This window comes from Schistocerca gregaria, chromosome 1 (assembly GCF_023897955.1).
Source record: "Schistocerca gregaria isolate iqSchGreg1 chromosome 1, iqSchGreg1.2, whole genome shotgun sequence".
NCBI lineage: Eukaryota > Metazoa > Arthropoda > Insecta > Orthoptera > Acrididae > Schistocerca > Schistocerca gregaria.
Window position 1 is genome coordinate 775418312 of NC_064920.1, and position 22494 is coordinate 775440805.

The following is a 22494-nucleotide window of genomic DNA, read 5'->3' on the forward strand; positions in this document are numbered from 1 at the left end:
AGCCAGATGAGAGAAAAAACCGCCACGGTTTCATTGGAGAATGGCGCTTCCTGTCGTCTGGGATGGCATGAAGGGACCCAGAAGGAAGATTACGCCTCAGGGTCACCTGCCACCACCAGCTGAGCGTTCGCAGCCAGTACCATTGCATATGAGGCGTCAGCGAGATCTAGGTCATCAGGAGATACCAGAATCTCCACTTCGTCCTCGGACGCAGAACTGTTAAGGAGTGGTAGTTACAGATGGGTCATTCGCGAAATATCGGGTCCAAAGGAACAGTTCACCAAGGTGAACGGCACGAGCGAGGAACTAATTCTAAGGAACGGTTTTCATTCACTACTGGAAATGGAAAAAAGAACACATTGACACCGGTGTGTCAGACCCACCAAGCTTGCTCCGGACACTGCGAGAGGGCTGTACAAGCAATGATCACACTCACGGCACAGCGGACACACCAGGAACCGCGGTGTTGGCCGTCGAATGGCGCTAGCTGCGCAGCATTTGTGCACCGCCGCCGTCAGTGTCAGCCAGTTTGCCGTGGCATACGGAGCTCCATCGCAGTCTTTAACACTGGTAGCAAGCCGCGACAGCGTGGACGTGAACCGTATGTGCAGTTGACGGACTTTGAGCGAGGGCGTATAGTGGGTATGCGGGAGGCCGGGTGGACGTACCGCCGAATTGCTCAACACGTGGGGCGTGAGGTCTCCACAGTACATCGATGTTGTCGCCAGTGGTCGGCGGAAGGTGCACGTGCCCGTCGACCTGGGACCGGACCGCAGCGACGCACGGATGCACGCCAAGACCGTAGGATCCTACGCAGTGCCGTAGGGGACCGCACCGCCACTTCCCAGCAAATTAGGGACAATGTTGCTCCTGGGGTATCGACGAGGACCATTCGCAACCGTCTCCATGAAGCTGGGCTACGGTCCCGCACACCGTTAGGCCGTCTTCCGCTCACGCCCCAACATCGTGCAGCCCGCCTCCAGTGGTGTTGCGACAGGCGTGAATGGAGGGACGAATGGAGACGTGTCGTCTTCAGCGATGAGAGTCGCTTCTGCCTTGGTGCCAATGATGGTCGTATGCGTGTTTGGCGCCGTGCAGGTGAGCGCCACAATCAAGACTGCATACGACCGAGGCACACAGGGCCAACACCCGGCATCATGGTGTGGGGAGCGATCTCCTACACTGGCCGTACACCTCTGGTGATCGTCGAGGGGACACTGAATAGTGCACAGTACATCCAAACCGTCATCGAACCCATCGTTCAACCATTCCTAGACCGGCAAGGGATCTTGCTGTTCCAACAGGACAATGCACGTCCGCATGTATCCCTTGCCACCCAACGTGCTCTAGAAGGTGTAAGTCAACTACCCTCGCCAGCAAGATCTCCGGATCTGTCCCCCATTGAGCATGTTTGGGACTGGATGAAGCGTCGTCTCACGCGGTCTGTACGTCCAGCACGAACGCTGGTCCAACTGAGGCGCCAGGTAGAAATGGCATGGCAAGCCGTTACACAGGACTACTTCCAGCATCTCTACGATCGTCTCCATGGGAGAATAGCAGCCTGCATTGCTGCGAAAGGTGGATATACACTGTACTAGTGCCGACATTGTGCATGCTCTGTTGCCTGTGTCTATGTGCCTGTGGTTCTTTCAATGTGTTGATGTGATGTATCTGACCCCAGGAATGTGTCAATAAAGTTTCCCCTTCCTGGAACAATGAATTCACGGTGTTCTTATTTCAATTTCCAGGAGTGTAGTTCACTTCGGTCTCGGCTTTCTACTTGTATTTCTCGGGAACGGGAAACGGTCGGTCTCGTTCCGGAACGACACGTCGGCCGGTCTCGTTCCACCCTCGGTCCCGTCCCCGTCTGTCTCGGTCTCGGTATCGCTCTTCCGGACTCGTCCTTCGCGTGGCTACTCGTCGCAGTTCCACTGCTGACTGCTCTTAGTTAGTTCAGTATCGAGTTGTTGTTCGTTTCGTTCGCTTCGCACACTCATTCTTGATCTGTTTCAAACCCTTTTTTGAACTCTGAACTTCTCGTTCTTTTCGTATTCTATTCAGCGTCCACGACTGGTAATTAAAATGTATTTTATGATTACGATGGTATGTAATACATACATCTTTTCAGGTAACAAAACGGTTTATCAGCTTACATCACTATTTCGATAAACAGCAGAAGAAATACTTGTAAAACAGCAAGATTGTCTGTTATTACACATGCAAAGGAAGTCGGCATGGTACACAATAGTGGCCATTTTCCGTCTTCTTTTTATCCAAGGTAAAAGAGAATGTTCGTTCTTATGGAAGGCAGACCGACTTACAACCGAATGAAGCCCGCTCTTCGCAATGGAGTGTATGTTCTCACATATTGTAAAGAGAATGTGATAACTCCTACAGTATTATTTCAGTGGTACAGGGTGGCACACGAAAAATCGGCCCCGAGTTCTAAACTGCTCATTGTCGCCTACTAATCGTCATCTATTGTTCCGAAGTTGTTTGCATTAACTTACTTGTTATTTCTTCACTGCCTAATTACTACATGTTTATCTATTCTGCTCGTAGCGGTCAATAAATCGTGCGTAACAGGCGAGTAGTCTGTACTCGCAGCCGGTCTTTCGTGCACCAACTTGTACCACTGAAATAATACTGCAGGAGTTATCACATTCTCTTCTTATTTCACTGTGATCAGCCACATAACGCTATAGTTGGCTAAACAAGATGTTTTGCAGAATCACGAAAATTACAAGTGTGTGAGAATTCTGTTATGAATAAAAACTCTGTACTCCAGGGGGGAGGCAAGTGCCCCCCCCCCCCCATCCTTCCTAGCGCCTTCCATCTTCAGTCACCTATGCTACTAATTTTCAGTTTTTCGTAAGAACCATATAACAAGCTCAATGAACGGTGAACGAGTGAAAATGAACGGTTCCCGAAAAAGAGCGATCACCAGTGATCTAGTTCCCAAGGATGAACGACTTAGCCCATCTCTAGTAGAGATGTGGCGGCTACCAGAGTCTCCTGTTTCCTATCAGAATTATTCTTTGTTTGTTTTCCCTCTCGTCACTTCTTAGGGGCTTTCTGGCAGGACTTCTCACAAGTAGCTTCAGGAACAGAGGACGGCCATGAAGCCATTCGGTCAGCAGATAGTGGCTCTTTCAACCACTTTCAACTACTTCACCACAGGGTCTGACTGTGGAAGGTAGAGTCCCAAGGGACTCCTTCCGTACGAGACGAGCCAGAGGAGGCTGTTGCTTCTCTGGCTGGGGGGAGGGAACCGATATCCTGGATGGTTGGGGGGCAATGCTCTCTGAGTACAAGCTTTGGGAGCAACAGAAGAAGACGTGACTCCAGCCAGCAGAAGGAGGGATGAAGATTGACGGCTCTGAGGGTCCATTGGAGTAAGCTTAGATGAGAGGCGTAATGTGATTATGGAGGGCGACGCCGTCATAGCGGCAGCATAAGAAGGAAGCATTCGAACGGGGTTCAGCCTTTCATATTTTAGTTTAGCCTCGCGGTAAGACAGCCCGTCCAGGGTCTTGTACTCAGGGCAGTCCAAGCGAGTGGGAGAAGTGGTTCTCTCCACAGCTGACACATGTGGGTGGAGGCGCATATGGAATATTCGGATGCAGCGACCATCTGCCGTCTCTACATGTGGCGTTGGAATTGCACTGGGATTACATGTTTCTGAACTTCCAGCACTTAAGTACTGCATAGGGAGAGGGATGTCACATCGGTATACCATCATCTTGATATTTCCAAGCAACGAATCAGTCTTAAAGGCCAAGATGAAGGCACTGGTGACAACCCGATTGTCTTTAGGCCCCTTATAGACGCGCCGGGAGATGTGAACACCCTGTCGTTCTAAATTGGCACGTAGCTCGTCGTCGGACTAGAACAGAAGATCGATATGAAAATTAATTCCCCGGACCATGGAGAGTGACCGAAACAGTAATACCACCCAGCTTGTCACAGGTAAGTAACGCCTGGGACTGGGCTGAGGATGCCGTCTGAACCAGGTCTGATCCATTGCGCACTGTCACTTCCCCAAAATTATCCTCCAGGTGCTCAACAAACAACAGAAGGAGATCCCATCAGTTCTGATGCACGCTAAATAACGAGGCGAATATGGCTCTCATCGTTCCATAACCGTAAATTCTTCGCACTGTGTTTCTAGGCAGGGGACCGACTGGGGTCATATGGCGCAGCATTGTATTCTACCTTCGTTTCTTAGAGACTGCTGGGGCCATTCAGTCCCTAGCAAAAGGTGACTTTGTCCGCTTCATTGCAGAACATCCACCCTGATGCAACCTACTCCGATCAGGAGCTCTCCGCACGGGAGCCACAGAGCCACAGCAAAAGCCACCTGGCACAATGGGCGTTACTGTGAGTCCTGATGCCCCAAGAACACGGGCATCTATTCCTTTGCATACGTGGGGAGTTTGCAGCTCAGGCAATAGCAGTGCGATCCCTGTGTTGTCAGGAGGCTACCGCCAAATGGGTACATGACGGTCCCATCGCAACAAAGTGGCAACGATGCTGGATATTGGGCGTGGAGAAATCCAATATTGTCATGGGGTGCAAGAGGACAATAGACAACGGACGAAGACGACGTACCCCAGAAGATGTCCTTTCTCAAATAGCTGAATTGAAGGCGGAGGTGCAGAGCTATGACAAAAGAAGTGCTGGAGATCTAATCTAATGGCATTATGAATGACTAGTACACCACGTAAGGCGCCCTTCCACAAATGGCCCACATTTCTTAGAGTTTTGAAAGTGGGAGGTCAAACCATGAAATGGGACCTGAACTTATCGGGCCAAAACATGTGAGAGTCCTTTTAGTCGCCTCGTATGACAGGCAGGAATACGTCAGGCCTGTTTTAACCCCAGAATCTGCAGGAAGTATGCAGGATGGTGGGAGCATTATTATGCTATGGGAGACATTCTTCTGAGCTTGCATGGCACCTCTGGTAATAGTCGATGACGAACGGACAGCTGCGACCCACCTGCATCACTTCATACTTGATGTCTTTCTCGACGGCGATGTCATCTTTCAGCAGTATAATTTTCTGTGTCCCGGATCCAGAACTGTACTACAGCAGTTTAAAGTGCATTATAGTTAACTCATGTTGATGCCTCGGCGACCAAATTCTCCTGATTTAAAGCTTATGGAATCCATCTAGGTTGCTATCGGTTGCCATCACCAAGTAAGTTAAATAACGGCCCGTTATTTACACGAATTACATGACCTGTGCACAGACATCTAATGCCATATACCTACTTACAAACTGTTGGATCTATGATATGCAGCATCAGTGATGCATTTCGTTCCAAAGACGGACAAACAAGCTGTTAATCAAGTGGTCATAATGTTTTGGCTCATCACTGTAAGTGTGTGTGTGTGTGTGTGTGTGTGAGAGAGAGAGAGAGAGAGAGAGAGAGAGAGAGAGAGAGAGAGAGAGAGGGAGGGAGAGGGAGGGAGGGAAAGAGAAAGAGAAAGAGAGAGAGAGAGAGAAACAAGCTAAAAATCTTGTAAGGATCCTTAGGATAGATTGTGCTGTGAAATAACTGTTAAGAAACAATTCGATAAATTGCTCCATTTACGATTTAACTATTAACCAGCAATGAAGTTAGCCAATCAGGTCACTGCTCGTACAAATTGTTGGATAAATCCGCTACAGAAACATGTACTTATTTGGTTTCCTAAAACCGAACAAGAGAGGGATACAAAAATTGGACATGCGACTTTAGTGAGGGCCGAAACCGAACCGTGCGGTATCATCTACGCTATGAGAATAACCGACACTAGTTGTATCTGGCGGGCGCTTGAATTTTCTCGCACAGCGGCCTGAGTGGCTAAGTTCAATGCTAATTAACTTGGAAACGGCACAGCGTATCAAAGTTTTCGTTAACAATTATTTCTCAGTGCAACCCAACCTGCAACACCTTTACAAGCCTTTCAGACTGTTTCTGACCACGCTGTATATCTACAATCGACGATATATCTCTAAACGGTGATATATAGAATTAGCTGAAAGTTGTTTCGTTGGATGACTGGTTACCGCGAGTCTCATATTTCTTCAGACTTTGTAGGCTCCAGCATTCGAACGGCGACTGTAGCGATCGCAGAGGCGGACGGGCGGAACAACGAATGTCGCCGTCCGTTATGGTGTGGTGCACGTGGACTGTGGCCGCATTTTTCAGAGGAAAGCCACGTATGTTACGTGTTCCGAGCAGCCAGGAAATTTACCGCGCCCATTACGGGAGGAAACCTACACGGCTTGCGTCAGCCCAGGTGCAGTACAGAGCTACAACTAGCGCCACTGCAGATAGGCAACGGGTAACGGACGGGCGACTGCTGCTGGCAATATTTGAGTCTTCAAAACAAAACAAACGAGTTCGTTGAAGCTCGAACTCCCTTTAATGACGGTGAAAAGACGAGACTGATGCACACTGCAAACATAAATACAAAGAGCACAGTAGAAAGTTTCCTCAGTTCTGATAGCTTTCATTCCAGCAATGGGTCAAGGCCAATTATTTTGTGAGAAAAAGTGGCTGCAGTTCGTAAAGCGGTTCACTTCGCGACCTCGCTCTTTACCTCGTATTCTCTCCGCCTGTCAAGAACGTAATTTTCTTTTTTTTTCCTTTTTTTATTTGTGGTCTTGGCAACTAAAGAGTTCGTATAAGAAGATATAAACGTTTATTTTTTAAAAGGTGGTTTCTTTGATAACATTTAACACATTGCTTTCTCATAAGGTGAAGCTTGATAAATCTGCTAAATTTCTACAAAATGTTAGACATTTTGTTTAATATAGACGAGTGTTACACCGTAACAGTATTTGGTATCCAAAAGTTCCCCAAATTTGAATTTTTGCCCTAAATGGGTTTCAGATCACAGAAACACCGCAATGTATCGTTATTCAATCATTCTGGCTAGTGGCTGAGATCTGAGTGGTTTGGTAGTTGTTGGTGAGATAATTGTCACTGACGTGTTTCCGTGAGTTTGCGTTTTGCGATGGCTGATCCCAAAGAGCTGTGTGTATGTACAAAATTTCATTAAAGCTAGGGAAAACCGCTGCGGTAAAATTTTAAATAAGCTTTTGGAGGCAACGCTTTAGACGTAGCCATACGACTAGTAGAAGGGTCTCAAAAACATCTGAACATTGGCATACGAGGACCGTTCCGATCGGCCGTCAATTGACGTCACACCATAAAAATTTCAGAAAGTGGGAAGTTTGATTCTACAAGGCCGCAGACAAACACCCAAGACCTCTGGAACACCTTGGGAGTAGGTTATGCTACAGCTGAAAGCACGCTGTTAAAATAATTGAACACGAAAACGAATGCGACGAGGTTTATGTCACGACTGCTTGAAATCGATCAGTAGCAACTGGTGACGAAGTCTGATTTATGGCTATGAACCTGAAATTGAGCAGCAGTCGTCTCAACTAAATACTCCTTCACCATCTCCGAAAAAGAAGCTCGGTAAGAGTAACATCAAGTCCTCTTTGACCTGTTTCTTAGTTTGTATTGACAGGATTGTTAATACTGAGATCGTCTCTCTGTTGGTAGTGGTGGCAAGTTCCTATGGGACCAAACTGCTGAGGTCATCGTTCCCTAGGCTTACATACTACTTAAACTAACTTACGCTAAGGACAACACACACACACACACGTGCCCGAGGGAGGACTCGAAACTCCGACGAGGGGAGCAGCGCGAACCGTGGGAAGGCGCCTGAGACCACACGGCTACACTGTGCGGCTCTCCTCTTCTGATTAATGCCACATAAAGCGCCCTATAGCGGTGTTCTAAGGTGTTCTGGGGAAGACATAAGGAGAAACTGTCTGCGGGTGTGCCGTATGAACCCTGGGTTCCACGCCATGACAACAACACTGGTTGAAATGGGTCTGAGCACTATAGGACTTAACATCTGAGGTCATCAGTCCCCTAGAACTTAGAACTACTTAAACCTAACCAACCTAAGGACATCACACACATCTATGCCCGAGGCAGGAGTCGAACCTGCGACTGTAGCGGTCGCGCGGTTCCAGACTGAAGCGCCTAGAATCGCTCGTCCACACCGACCGGCGCCATGACAACGCACAATCACATACGGCCTACATTATTCAGGAATTTATGAGCAAAAACGAGGTAACGGTTGTTCTGTACCAACCACATCACCAGTCTTAGCTCCCGGCCACTTCTTCCTCTTCCCCAAGATGAAAAGGGCAAATTGAAGTGGCGATGATTGAATACGGTGGAGAAGATTCAAGGGGAATCACATAGAGGACTGAACGTTATGATCGGTGTAACTCTCTTTCAAGGATGTTACGTTGAAGATGATGGTACGAAGTAATATCTACGTAAAGGGAAGTTCAAGGTGCTTTACTTCAACGTTCTAGCCCATTTACGACTGGGTAAATGAATTAACTGACAAAGTCGCATGATAATCTCTCTATTGGCATAAGATTCCGGCCAAGTCCCCCAATCGGATCTCCCGCAGGGGACTGCCAAGAGGGAGGTGACCACTAAAGAAAGATTGATTAACCAACGAAAGGATAAAGTTCTGCCAATTGGGGCGTGGACTGTCAGAAATTTGAATGCGATACGTAAACTAGAAAATCTGCAAAGAGAAATTCTCTGGCTCAAAATACATATAATAGGGGTTAGTGGTGTGAAATGGAAAGATGACAAGGATATGTGGTCAGACGAGTATAGGACAATATCGACAGCAGCACAAAATAGTGTACCGCCAGGTAGGATTCGTTATGATAACGAAGGTAGGAAGAGATTGAGTTACTGTGAACAGTTCAGTGACAGGGTTGTTAGCATCAGAATCGACAGCAAACCAAACACTAATGCCGACGTTGTAAGCAAAAGATGAAGAGGTAGAGAAAATATATGACGACACTGAACGGGTAATTCAGTACGCAAGGGGAAATGAAAACTTAGTGGTCACGAGAGACTAAAATGCAGTTGTAGAAAAAGGAGTAGAAGAAATGTTTACGTGGGAATATGGACTTGGTAGTAGGAATGAAAGAGGAGAAAGACTAATTGAATCCTGCGATATACACTCCTGGAAATTGAAATAAGAACACCGTGAATTCATTGTTCCAGGAAGGGGAAACTTTATTGACACATTCCTGGGGTCAGATACATCACATGATCACACTGACAGAACCACAGGCACATAGACACAGGCAACAGAGCATGCGCAATGTCGGCACTAGTACAGTGTATATCCAACTTTCGCAGCAATGCAGGCTGCTATTCTCCCATGGAGACGATCGTAGAGATGCTGGATGTAGTCCTGTGGAACGGCTTGCCATGCCATTTCCACCTGGCGCCTCAGTTGGACCAGCGTTCGTGCTGGACGTGCAGACCGCGTGAGACGACGCTTCATCCAGTCCCAAACATGCTCAATGGGGGACAGATCCGGAGATCTAGCTGACCAGGGTAGTTGACTTACACCTTCTAGAGCACGTTGGGTGGCACGGGATACATGCGGACGTGCATTGTCCTGTTGGAACAAAAAAAATGGCTCTGAGCACTATGGGACTTAACATCTGTGGCCATTAGTCCCCTAGAACTTAGAACTACTTAAACCTAACTAACCTAAGGACATCACAAACATCCATGCCCGAGGCAGGATTCGAACCTGCGACCGTAGCAGTCGCGCTGTTCCGGACTGAGCGCCTAGAACCGCGAGACCACCGCGGCCGGCCCTGCTGGAACAGCATGTTCCCTTGCCGGTCTAGGAATGGTAGAACGATGGGTTCGATGACGGTTTGGATGTACCGTGCACTATTCAGTGTCCCCTCGACGATCACCAGAGGTGTACGGCCAGTGTAGGAGATCGCTCCCCACACCATGATGCCGGGTGTTGGCCCTGTGTGCCTCGGTCGTATGCAGTCCTGATTGTGGCGCTCACCTGCACGGCGCCAAACACGCATACGACCATCATTGGCACCAAGGCAGAAGCGACTCTCATCGCTGAAGACGGCACGTCTCCATTCGTCCCTCCATTCACGCCTGTCGCGACACCACTGGAGGCGGGCTGCACGATGTTGGGGCGTGAGCGGAAGACGGCCTAACGGTGTGCGGGACCGTAGCCCAGCTTCATGGAGACGGTTGCGAATGGTCCTCGCCGATACCCCAGGAGCTACATTGTCCCTAATTTGCTGGGAAGTGGCGGTGCGGTCCCCTACGGCACTGCGTAGGATCCTACGGTCTTGGCGTGCATCCGTGCGTCGCTGCGGTCCGGTCCCAGGTCGACGGGCACGTGCACCTTCCGCCGACCACGGCGACAATATCGATGTACTGTGGAGATCTCACGCCCCACGTGTTGGGCAATTCGGCGGTACGTCCACCCGGCCTCCCGCATGCCCATTATACGCCCTCGCTCAAAGTCCGTCAACTGCACATACGGTTCACGTCCACGCTGTCGCGGCATGCTACCAGTATTAAAGACTGCGATGGAGCTCCGTATGCCACGGCAAACTGGCTGACACTGACGGCGGCGGTGTACAAATGCTGCGCAGCTAGCGCCATTCGACGGCCAACACCGCGGTTCCTGGTGTGTCCGCTGTGCAGTGCGTGTGATCAATGCTTTTACAGCCCTGTCGCAATGTCCGGAGCAAGTATGGTGGGTCTGACACACCGGTGTCAGTGTGTTCTTTTTTCCATTTTCAGGAGAGTATTTCAGCTAGTTACAGTGAATACGCTTTCCACGAATCACAAGTGAAGCAGGTTTACCCCGAAAATGTCGAGATATACTGGAAGATTCCAGTTACGTTACATCATAGTGAGACAGAGGTCCGAAATCAGATATTGGGTTGCAAGACATAGCCAGGTGCAGATATAGACTCAGGTCACAATATAGTAGCGATGAAGAGTAAGATGAAGTTTAAGACACTAGTCAGGAAGAATCGATACGCGAAGAAGAGGCACACAGAAGTAGTAAGGAATGACGAGATACGCTTGAAGTTCTCTAAGGTAGTAGATACAGCAATAAGGAATAGCTCAGTAGGCAGTACAGCTGAAGAGGAATGGACACCTCTGGAAGGACAATCACAGAAGTTGGAAAGAAAAATTTAGATACCAGGGAGGTAACTGCGAAGTAACGATGGGTGACAGAAGAAATCCTTCAGCTGATCGACGAAAGAACGTGTCTGGGGAAATGAAATACATAGAAATTGCAGGGAAGCTAAGGCAAAACAACTGCAGAAAAAATATGAAGAAATCGAATGTGGAATGATTGTAAAAAAGACTGAGTTAGTATATAGAAAAGTCAAAAGAACCTTCGGTAAAATTAAAAGGAGGGACGGTAACATTAAGAGTCCAATGGGATTTCCACTGTTTAAATGCAGAGGAGAGAGTGGGTAGGTGGAAAGAGTACATTCAGGCGCTCTATGAAATGGAGGATTTGACTGATGACGTGACAGAAGAAGAAACAAATCTTTAACGAATGGTAGGGGATTCAGTATCAGAATCGGAATTTAAAACAGCTTTGGATGATTTAAGACAAAAAAAAGCAGAAGGGATCGATAACATTCCATCGGAATTTCTAAAACCATGGTGGCAAGGGGCAACAAAACGACTATGCACGTTGTGTGTAGAAATTATGCGTTTGGAGAGATGCCATCTGACTTTCGGAGAAACATCATCCACACAATCCCGAAGACGGCAAGATTTGACAAATGCGAGAATTATCCCACAATCAGCTTACCAGCTCATGCAGCAAAGTTGCTGACAAGAATAATATACAGAAGAATGGAAAAGAAAATTGAAGATGTATTAGATGACGATCTGTTTGGATTTAGGAAAGAGAGGCAATTCTGACGTTGTAGTTGATAATGGAAACAAGATTAAAGAAAAATCAAGACATATTGTAGTATTTGTCGACTTGGACAAAGAGTTCGACAATGTGAAATAGTGAAATATGTTCGAAATACTGGGAAAAAATGCGGATAATATACAATATGTACAAGAACCAAGAGGGAAAACTAAGAGTGGAAGACAAAGAACGAAGAATTAGTGTTAGACAGTGATGGAATAGTTCGCCCCTCCCTTTCAATCTATGTATCGAAGAAGCAATGGCGGAAATAAAAGAAAGATTCAAGAGAGGGATCAGTGATAAGATTCAATGATGATGCTGCTATTCTCAGAGAGAGGGAAGAAGAATTACATAACCTGTTACATGGAATGAATAATCTAATCAGTACAGAATATGGACTGAGAGTAAATCGAACAAAGACGAAAGTAAAGAGAAGTAGCAGAGATGATAACAGCAAGAAGCTTAAAATCAGAATTGGGGATCGCGTAATAGACGAAGTTAAGGAACTCTGCTACCTAGGCAGCAAAATAACCTATGATGGGTGCAGCAAGGAGGACATAAAAAGCAGACTAGCACTGGCGAAAAGGGGATTTTTGGCGAAAAGAAGTCTACCAGTATCAAACATGGTCCATTTTTGAGAATGTGGAGCACAGCATTGTATGGTTGTGAGACATGGAGTGTGGGAAAAGCGTAACAAAAGAGAACAGAAGCATTTGAAATGTGGTTCTACAGAATAACGTAGGAAACTAGATAGATCGATAAAGTACGAAGTGAAGTGGTTCTCCACAGAATCGACGAGGAAAAGAATGTATAGAAAACACTGGCAAGAAGAAGGGACAGGATGATAGGACATCTGTTAAGACATCAGGGACATCCATGGCAGTATATGGAGCTACAGAGGGTAAAAACTGTAGAGGAAGACAGACAGGAGTATATCCAGCAAATAATTCAGGACTGAGAGTGCAATACTGCTCTGTGATGAAAAAAATTGGCACTGTCGAGGAATTGGTGAATTTAAACGTGATTGTACTAGCACTGAAGATATGACTCGCTTCGGACGCCATACCGAGGCGTCATAGTAAGAAATGATCTATAAAATTCACGGTGTCGTCACAGTAAATCGCTGAAATACACCAGAGTGTTCAATAGTTTGTCCGAAAAAGTTACTGTGAGGTTTTTATATCACACTGTGTCGTTATGATTTACTATCTGAGAATGGAAAACACAGAGACTCTTTTATTACGCACTGTCAAACACATTATGCATGCTGAGTTTAAACAGAAACGACGAAGGTAAGCACACAAACAAATTCTCTGGCGTTGGCAAAATATAATTGGTAATCAGTCGGCCATTACGATGGCAAATGTGCACGAGCCGGGATTGAAAATACACTCCTGGAAATTGAAATAAGAACACTGTGAATTCATTGTCCCAGGAGGGGAAACTTTATTGACACGTTCCTGGGGTCAGATACATCACATGATCACACTGACAGAACCACAGGCACATAGACACAGGCAACAGAGCATGCACAATGTCGGCACTAGTACAGTGTATATCCACCTTTCGCAGCAATGCAGGCTGCTATTCTCCCATGGAGACGATCGTAGAGATGCTGGATGTAGTCCTGTGGAACGGCTTGCCATGCCATTTCCACCTGGCGCCTCAGTTGGACCAGCGTTCGTGCTGGACGTGCAGACCGCGTGAGACGACGCTTCATCCAGTCCCAAACATGCTCAATGGGGGACAGATCCGGAGATCTTGCTGGCCAGGGTAGTTGACTTACACCTTCTAGAGCACGTTGGGTGGCACGGGATACATGCGGACGTGCATTGTCCTGTTGGAACAGCAAGTTCCCTTGTCGGTCTAGGAATGGTAGAATGATGGGTTCGATGACGGTTTGGATGTACCGTGCACTATTCAGTGTTCCCTCGACGATCACCAGAGGTGTACGGCCAGTGTAGGAGACCGCTCCCCACACCATGATGCCGGGTGTTGGCCCTGTGTACCTCGGTCGTATGCAGTCCTGATTGTGGCGCTCACCTGCACGGCGCCAAACACGCATACGACCATCATTGGCACCAAGGCAGAAGCGACTCTCATCGCTGAAGACGACACGTCTCTATTCGTCCCTCCATTCACACCTGTCGCGACACCACTGGAGGCGGGCTGCACGATGTTGGGGCGTGAGCGGAAGACGGCCTAACGGTGTGCGGGGCCGTAGCCCAGCTTCATGGAGACGGTTGCAAATTGTCCTCGCCGATACCCCAGGAACAACAGTGCCCCTAATTTGCTGGGAAGTGGCGGTGCGGTCCCCTACGGCACTGCGTAGGATCCTACGGTCTTGGCGTGCATCCGTGCGTCGCTGCGGTCCGGTCCCAGGTCGACGGGCACGTGCACCTTCCGCCGACCACTGGCGACAACATCGATGTACTGTGGAGACCTTACGCCCCACGTGTTGAGCAATTGGGCGGTACGTCCACCCGGCTTCCCGCATGCCCACTATACGCCCTCGCTCAAAGTCCGTCAACTGCACATACGGTTCACGTCCACGCTGTCGCGGCATGCTACCAGTGTTAAAGACTGCGATGGTGCTCCGTATGCCACGGCAAACCGGCTGACACTGACGGCGGCGGTGCACAAATGCTGCGCAGCTAGCGCCATTCGACTGCCAACACCGCGGTTCCTGGTGTGTCCGCTGTGCAGTGCGTGTGATCATTGCTTGTACAGCCCTGTCGCAGTGTCCGGAGCAAGTATGGTGGGTCTGACACACCGGTGTCAATGTGTTCTTTTTTCCATTTCCAGCAGTGTAGGATCCTTCTAACTCTACTCCGCAATCTTGGACCTACACAGCTACACTGTGCTTCTTAACCTTGAGAAATTGCTTGTAGCAAACAACTCTTGTTAAATTAATGAAGTTACCTGCGTAGTAGACATTTAATATCTGCAGCTGAAAACAAATTTCTTTTCTGAGGGAATAACAGATATGGAATCGCTCTTGGCCACATACAATGGGCTCAGCGGCGACTACGTCTTTTTTTTTTCAAAAATATTATTTACTATTGTTTTTATATCATATTTTACAATTCTTCCTCGCATACACTCATTTTTAGCACAAGAGAATGCTATTCTAAGAAGCTGTGGGTGCCGTATTGTGAAGTGTTCTGTACCTAGAAACAAAATTCAGACACTGGATGTGGGTTTTAACGCGATTCGGCCTGAAAATGAGTCCAGAATTTTACAGCTATACCACCTGTCTCCGTCAATGGCCGTATAACGACCTCGAGAGATATCTGTGTGGTTGTAAAATGCGTATCAGCTGTTTAAGGGAGAATGACACACAAACCGGACGCGTAAGGGGTTGTTACAACGTTGCTAGAATATAACAGTAAGCAATAGCATGTCATCGTGCTACGCATAAAAATTAGATTAAATAATTCGCTGTTTACGAAACTCCCAACGCCCGAAGGAAGTGACAGATTGAGCTTGCTTTTCGCAGAAGCAGCACATTTCGTTAAGACCTATACGTATTTATCTTAAAACCATTGCTTTCGCAGTGTCTCAGTGGCAACCTCTGAAACAAATATCAACTCACGGCAAAAACAGCAAGCAGCCACAAGGAAACTTTCATATAGAAGAATGAGTCTTGAATCACACCATGACTATTCTGAGAAAGACTGTACGTTAACAATAGCGTACTAGCGTAACAGGTGACAAACTGTTATGGCCCAGCCAGGTGCTTTTCCTATTAACTGATTCCATCACCACGAAAAACAAGAGGAAGGTTAAAATTTAACACCCCAACTACATGAAGTGCATTACATCTGATGGACAAGAGCAGACAAGGAAATTGATCGTGACGGTATTGAAGCACCTATACGAGAATTCGCCTGGGTAGATACACCGTGACCAGGGAAACCCTGAAATTGGTCTAGATATGGAGAAACATAACACGCTATTTCTTAATATGACTCGAACATGAACACAGGAGTACAGACACTTGATTGAACTGGAGAATACGGGCATCAGTGATATGGAAGTCATGAATGCACAACGAGATTTCCTGCGCTAGGAAAACAGTAGATTACAGTTACAGAAAACGAAGAAGGCCCTTGCAATTCGGCCGAAACGTCGGTTTTAGTTTATTATTGTTGTTAGTTTTTAGCAGTGACACAGAATAATATCCAGAAGAATTTTAATCACTATGACACCGGCCGCGGACGCCTACGTTCTTATACATCGAGAAAGTTCAGAGAAGAGCAGCACGTTTTGTATTATCGCGAAACAGTGGAGAGTGTGTCACTGTGTTTCGAAAGGATAGGCTAAACACGGTTGGCGGTAGCGTGTTTGTTGCTGTCAGAAGTAGTTTATGTAGTGGCGAAATTGAAGTAGATACTTCTACTTAGTATGAGCAGAGGCCATTGTCGGCAAACGGAATAAAACAATATTTGGATCCTTTTACTGACCTTCCAATTCAGGTGATACAGCTGCGGAAAGTTTCAAAGAAAACTTGACTTTGATTTCAAACACGTACCCGATTCATACGATAATAGTTGGTGGTGAGTTTAATTTACCCTCGATATGTTGGCAAAACTACGTGTTTAATTCCGGAGGTACGCATAAAATATCATCCGAAATTGTGCTGGAGGCATTCTCTGAAAATTATTTCGAGCAGTTAGCTCATGAGCCCACGCAAATAGTAAACGGTTGTGAAAACACACTTAGCAACAAATAATCCTAAGTTAATAACGAGCATCAAAACCGATTCAGGGATTAGTAACCACAGGGTTGTCATAGCGAGATTGAATAATGTAATCCCCAGATCCTCGAAAAATAACGAAAATATACCTATTCAGAAAAGCACATAACAATTAACTTGACGCCTTCCTGAGAGACAATCTCCATCCATTCCAAATTAATAATGTAAGTGTAGACCAAATGTGGCTTCAATTCAAAGAAATAGTATCGGCAGCAATTGAGAGATTTTTGCTAAATAAATTAACAAACGACGGAGCTGGTCCTCCTTGGTACACAAAACGGGTTAGAACACTTGCAGAAACAACGAAAACAAATATGCCAAATTTAAACAGACGCAAATTCCCCAAGATTGGCGATCTTTTACAGAAGCTCGAAATTTAACGCGAACTTCAATGCGAGATGCTTATAACAGTTTCCTCAACGAAACTTTGTCTCGAAACCTGGCAGAAAATCCAAAGAGATTCTCGTCGTATTTGAAGTATGTTAGCGGCAAGAAACAATCAATGCCTTCTCTGCGCGATAGCAGTGGAGACACTATCGAAATCAGTGCTGCCAAAGCAGAGTTACTAAACAAAGCCTTCCGAAATGCCTTCACAAAAGTAGACGAAGTAAATATTCCAGAATTCGAACCGAGAACAGCTGCCAACATGAGTAACGTATAAGTAAATATCTTCTGAGTAATGAACCAAATTAAATCACTGAATAAAATCGTCTTCTGGCCCAGACTGTATACCAATTACGTTCCTTTCGGAGGTTGCTTATGCGTTAGCTCCATACTTAGCAATCATGTACAACCGTTCGCTCGACGGAAGATCCGTACCCAAAGACTGGAAAGTTGCACAGGTCACACCAATATTCAAGAAAGGTGGTAGGAGTAATCCACTAAATTACAGGAAAGTCATCGAGAAATACAGAAGTTATTTCTGGCGTTCCCCAAGGTAGTGCTATAGGCCCTTTGTTGTTCCTTACCTGTATAAACAATTTGGGAGAGAATCTGAGGAGCCGTCTTCGGCTGTTTACAGATGACGCTGTCGTTCACCGACTAATAAAGTCATCAGAAGATCAAAACAAACTGCAAAACGATTTAGAAAAGTTATCTGAATGGTTAAAAAAGTGGCAATTGACCCTAAATAACGAAAAGTGTGAGGCCACACACATGAGTGCTAAAAGGAACTCGTTAAACTTGGTTACATGATAAATCAGTCTAATCCCAAAGCCGTAAATTCAACTAAATACCTAGGTATTACAATTACGAACGACTTAAATTGGAAGGAGCACACAGAAAATGTTGTGGGGAAGCCTAACCAAAGACTGCGTTTTATTGGCAGGACACTTAGAAAATGTAAGTGACCTACTAAGGAGACTGCCTACAGTACACTTGTCCGTCCTCTTTTAGAGTACTGCTACGCAGTCTGGGATCCTTATCAGATATGACTGACGGAGTACATCGAAAAAGTTCAAAGAAAGGCAGCACGTTTTCTATTATCGCAAAATATGGGAGAGAGTGTCACAGAATGAAAAAGGTTTTGGGCTGGACATCATGAAAAGAAAGGCGTTTTTCGTTGCGACAGAATCTTCTCACGAAATTTCAATCATCAAATTTCTCCTCCGAATGCGAAAATATTTTTTTGACACCGACCTACATAGAGGGGAACAATCACCACGAAATCAGAGCTCGTATGGAAAGATATAGATGTTCATTCTTTCCGCACACTATACGATATTGGAATAATAGAGAATTGTGAAGGCGGATCGATGAACCCTCCGCCAGGCATTTAAATGTGATTTGCAGACTATCCATGTAGATGTTGACATGATACAGGATTTGAGACGAACATCATTTAAACAAAGGCGTGTTTCGTTGCGGCGGAATATACTCACGAAATTATTAAAAGAACGGCGGAGAGTCCTTCTCAAACGAGCCATTCCGATTTTGATGTTGATGTTGACGTTGACGGGTTTCAACCGCCGTCTTCCCGAACGTATGTTCAGTTCAGTAACTTATCACGCTTGGTGAGTACAGTCGTCACTAACGCGATGGCGCCAGGAGAAGTTGACGACACTTTCGAGCATCAGCACGAGAAACGATCGAGGGGCATTCAAAATGGCTCCGACCACTATGGAGCTTAACATCTGAGGTCATCATTCCCCTAGACTTAGAACTACTTAAGCCTAACTAACCTGAGGACATCACACACATCCATGCCCGATTCAGGATTCGAACCTGCCACAATACCAGCAGCGCGGCTCCGGATTGAAGCGCCTAGAACCGCTCGGGCACAACGACCGGCCGAGGTACGTTCAGTAAGTAACGCAACACTTTTCTCGCCCAATTCCGCTTGAAAAAATGTGGAATTTGCTATGGGACATGTATGAATATTGCCGCTTCACTTCCTATAGTTTCATGAAGTTACGGCAGGTGGGTGTGCTACTCGTAGCTTTCAAAATTGCGTCTGTAACGGAGGTGCGTTACAAGCAGACAGCTGTCATTGAGTTTCTTTTTGCGGATAATCAGAACAACATATTCATAGTCGTTTGCAGAATGTCTACGGAGACCTGCCAGTGAACAAAAGCACGGTGATTCGTTGGGCGAGACACGTGACATCAATGGAACAAGGTCGCAGAAGGCTGTCCGATCTCTGCGTGCCGGCCGGCCGCACACACCTGTGACTCCTGCAGTGTTGGAACGTGATGACACTCTCGTTCGAGGTGATCGACACATCGCAAACACTGACCTCGCTGCTCAACTGGACGTCTCCGTTGGTAGTGCTGACACACTCGTCCACCAGTTGGCGTACTCAAATGTGTGTGCCCGCTGGATTACTCGCGGCCTAGCACAAGACCATACAGGGCAACGAAGGTCTTGCGCATCACAAAGCAGGTAGATACAATTTTTTCGTCGAATATCGTCACAGGTGATGAAACATGAGGTCATCACTTCGAATTGAAACATAACGGCAAACCATGTAGGGGTGCCACATCACGTCTCTTCAAAAGTAAAAGTTCAAAGCTGGCCCTCAGTTGGTAAACTCATAATGACGGTCTCCTGGGACTCTGAAGGAGTTGTTCTGTTTGATGTTCTCCCACAAAGTGCAACTACCATCTCTGAAGTGTTTTGTGCTACCCTCGGCAAACCGAAGAAACGACTTCAGTGTGTTCATTGCCAAATTAGTTCGAACAAACTTCTTCTCCATGAGGACGCAAGGCCTCTCACAAGTCTGCCCATCCGAGAGAGCCCGTAAAAATTCATTTCAACGTCCATCTGTTTGGCCCAACGAAGAAAGCAATACGTGGATGACAGGAAAGTTATTGATACAGGAAGACATTGGCTTCGATGTTGAGCAACAGAGTGTTACTATGCAGGCATACATGCCCTCCCAGTAACATGGCGTAATCCTGTCGCATTGTACGGAGATTATGTTAAGAAACAGGGTTTTGTAGCCAAAAGAGAGGGGATTCCTGAGTAAAACGATTCTGCTCCTAGAAGAAAAGTGTTTCATCACTTTCCGAACACCCCCTCCCCCTATTAACTTTTTCAATGGTATTTTCACACTGATATTTCATCGTTCTATGTTTTATTATCCTAATATTTTGTCATATGCTCTGTGTATAGGGTGTCAAGTTGTGTGACTTGTCACAGACACAAAAGCCCAATTGAATAAAAGTTGAATAAGTAAGCAAGAACCGTTAATTACGGAAAACGCTGGGACGGATTTAAAATGAACACTAATGATGACCAATGCACATTTTAGCAGTGAGTCGACGATAGCCATGAATTGGGATTTGTATGTACCAAAATACTTGTTAATGGCTCTCATAACCAATTCTTGAGACTCAATAACGTATTATACGCGTAATTTTTTTATGTGGAAATAGGTAAACGATTTTCGATTCAAATCTAGTGAAAAGCATGAATGCAGCAATTTTTCGTACTTGTGATTCCTCAATTTCACGTTTGCTATAAGCGTCTTTCTGGGCGGGTGAAAAATCCTAAAGAAAGGTCTTTTTGTTTTTTCAATCCAAGCATCTTCCCGTTGAGAAACCAGCTGTCACATTTGTCATTTATTGTTTAATAATTTGTAGCTTAGTCACTGAGAAGTCTGTCTTTTGCTTTCCGTAAAAACACTGGACATAAACTTTCCTGTAGTGGAAATCGACATCGTTCATGCGTAAGGATCACTACTTCCACGTAGTGGCCAGACTGTTGTTCCACTTCTGGTGTGAAATGGTAGCCTTCCCGCCTCATCCACTGTAAAAATAATTGGCACACAAAATCAGTTGGACTCTTTTTAATACGGTCTACATCTCGATGACAAATTCATTAACGCATTTTATTTTGAGGGGCATTCAAAAAGCTCAGCACTCTTCTTCCACACATTAAAAGAATTCGGCATACATCTTGCTTAATGGTTTTTGCAGTTTTTCTCCAGGTAAAGTTTTCCGCACTCTTTCTGCCGCTGTGGCTACAGTGTCAGCAGTGTCACAGCCCTGAAACTCCCAATCGGTCAACACAACATTTTCGATATTTTTGCCTCTGGCTCCATTTTTGTCGTCCTTGCGAATCATCTAGAGGAGAAAGGCTCCATACTTGAATTCATCCATCGATCAGTTAACTGTTGAAAATCATGGAGCAGTCTCATTATAACCCGAAGGCCTTGACGCAGTGGTAACAGTGGTTCCCGTCCGATCACCGAAGGTAAGCGCTGTCGAGCTTCGGTAACACTTGTATGGGCCACCGTCCGGATCTGCCGAGCGCTGTTGTCACGCGAGATACACTCAGCCCTCGTGAGGCCAATTGAGGAGCTACGTCACTGAGAAGTAGCGGCTCCGGTCACGAAAACTGACAAAGCTGGGAGAGCGGTATGCTGAGCACATGTCCCTCTATATCCACATTCACTGGCGCCTATCGGCTGGCATTCTGAGGCCTATTAGGACAGAGTTTAGTTGGTCTCACAATCAGTTTCACCCATCTTAGAAGAATTTCCGTTGGCTTAGGAAATATGTAAAACAAAGAAGTTTTTGGTGTTGCAGCCATTCATCTGATCCAGAAAATGGAACACGACTAATATAATTGCGTAGGTTTCCGCGGCCAGAGTCAGTCGACATAAAAATTTTCTGGGTTTGGTACCGCGTCATAATGTTAAAACTACTGCTGCTATAGAAAAGCCAACGTTTCGGCCACGCTTGCAGCGGCCTTCTTCTGGGACCATTAGACCCAGAAGAAGGCTGCTGCAATCGTTGGCTTTTCTTTAGCGGCAGTAGTTTTCAAATTATGACGCGGTACCAAACCCAGAAAATTTTTATGTCAACGGAACACGACTACTTTAAAAACCATTTCAATAAACTGCACCGTGGACCATGTTCACATAATGACTCACTACATTATTGCAGAACACGAACCCATATAAAGGATTTATCCATATCAGTACCAGCTCTGTCCAGGCCGAGAGCTCTTCTCCCACCTCTCGTACAAATGGTTTAAATGTGAATACTATGAAACAAAATTTACACGATTCGGAGTGAGCCGCGGTAAAAATTGCTATTTTGAAGCGCGAGCCGCAGCGCGTAGTGTGAAGCAGTCGCCCTACGTTTCTCGCGGTGGCGCCGCTGTGGCAATCGCAGCTTTGGTGTCTCCCTCTGGTGGGAAAGGGGAAAGGTAGCCTGTTCACGTGCATTTAAGGGGCGCTATGAGCTCGCCAGAAGCAGTCTGGGATCACCCGGGTGAGTCTGGGGTCAGTCACTCGTCCCCAGCTTGCTAGTAGGTCTCTCGTACGCATTTGTTAACAGTTAGTGTCTGTCTGTCATTCGGAGCTGTCTCTGTCATTTTCATCGGATTTGGTGTGTTAGCGAAGTTATTGCTTGGAGTATAACGGCCTAATTCCTGAAATATGTTTTGATCTTGCTTA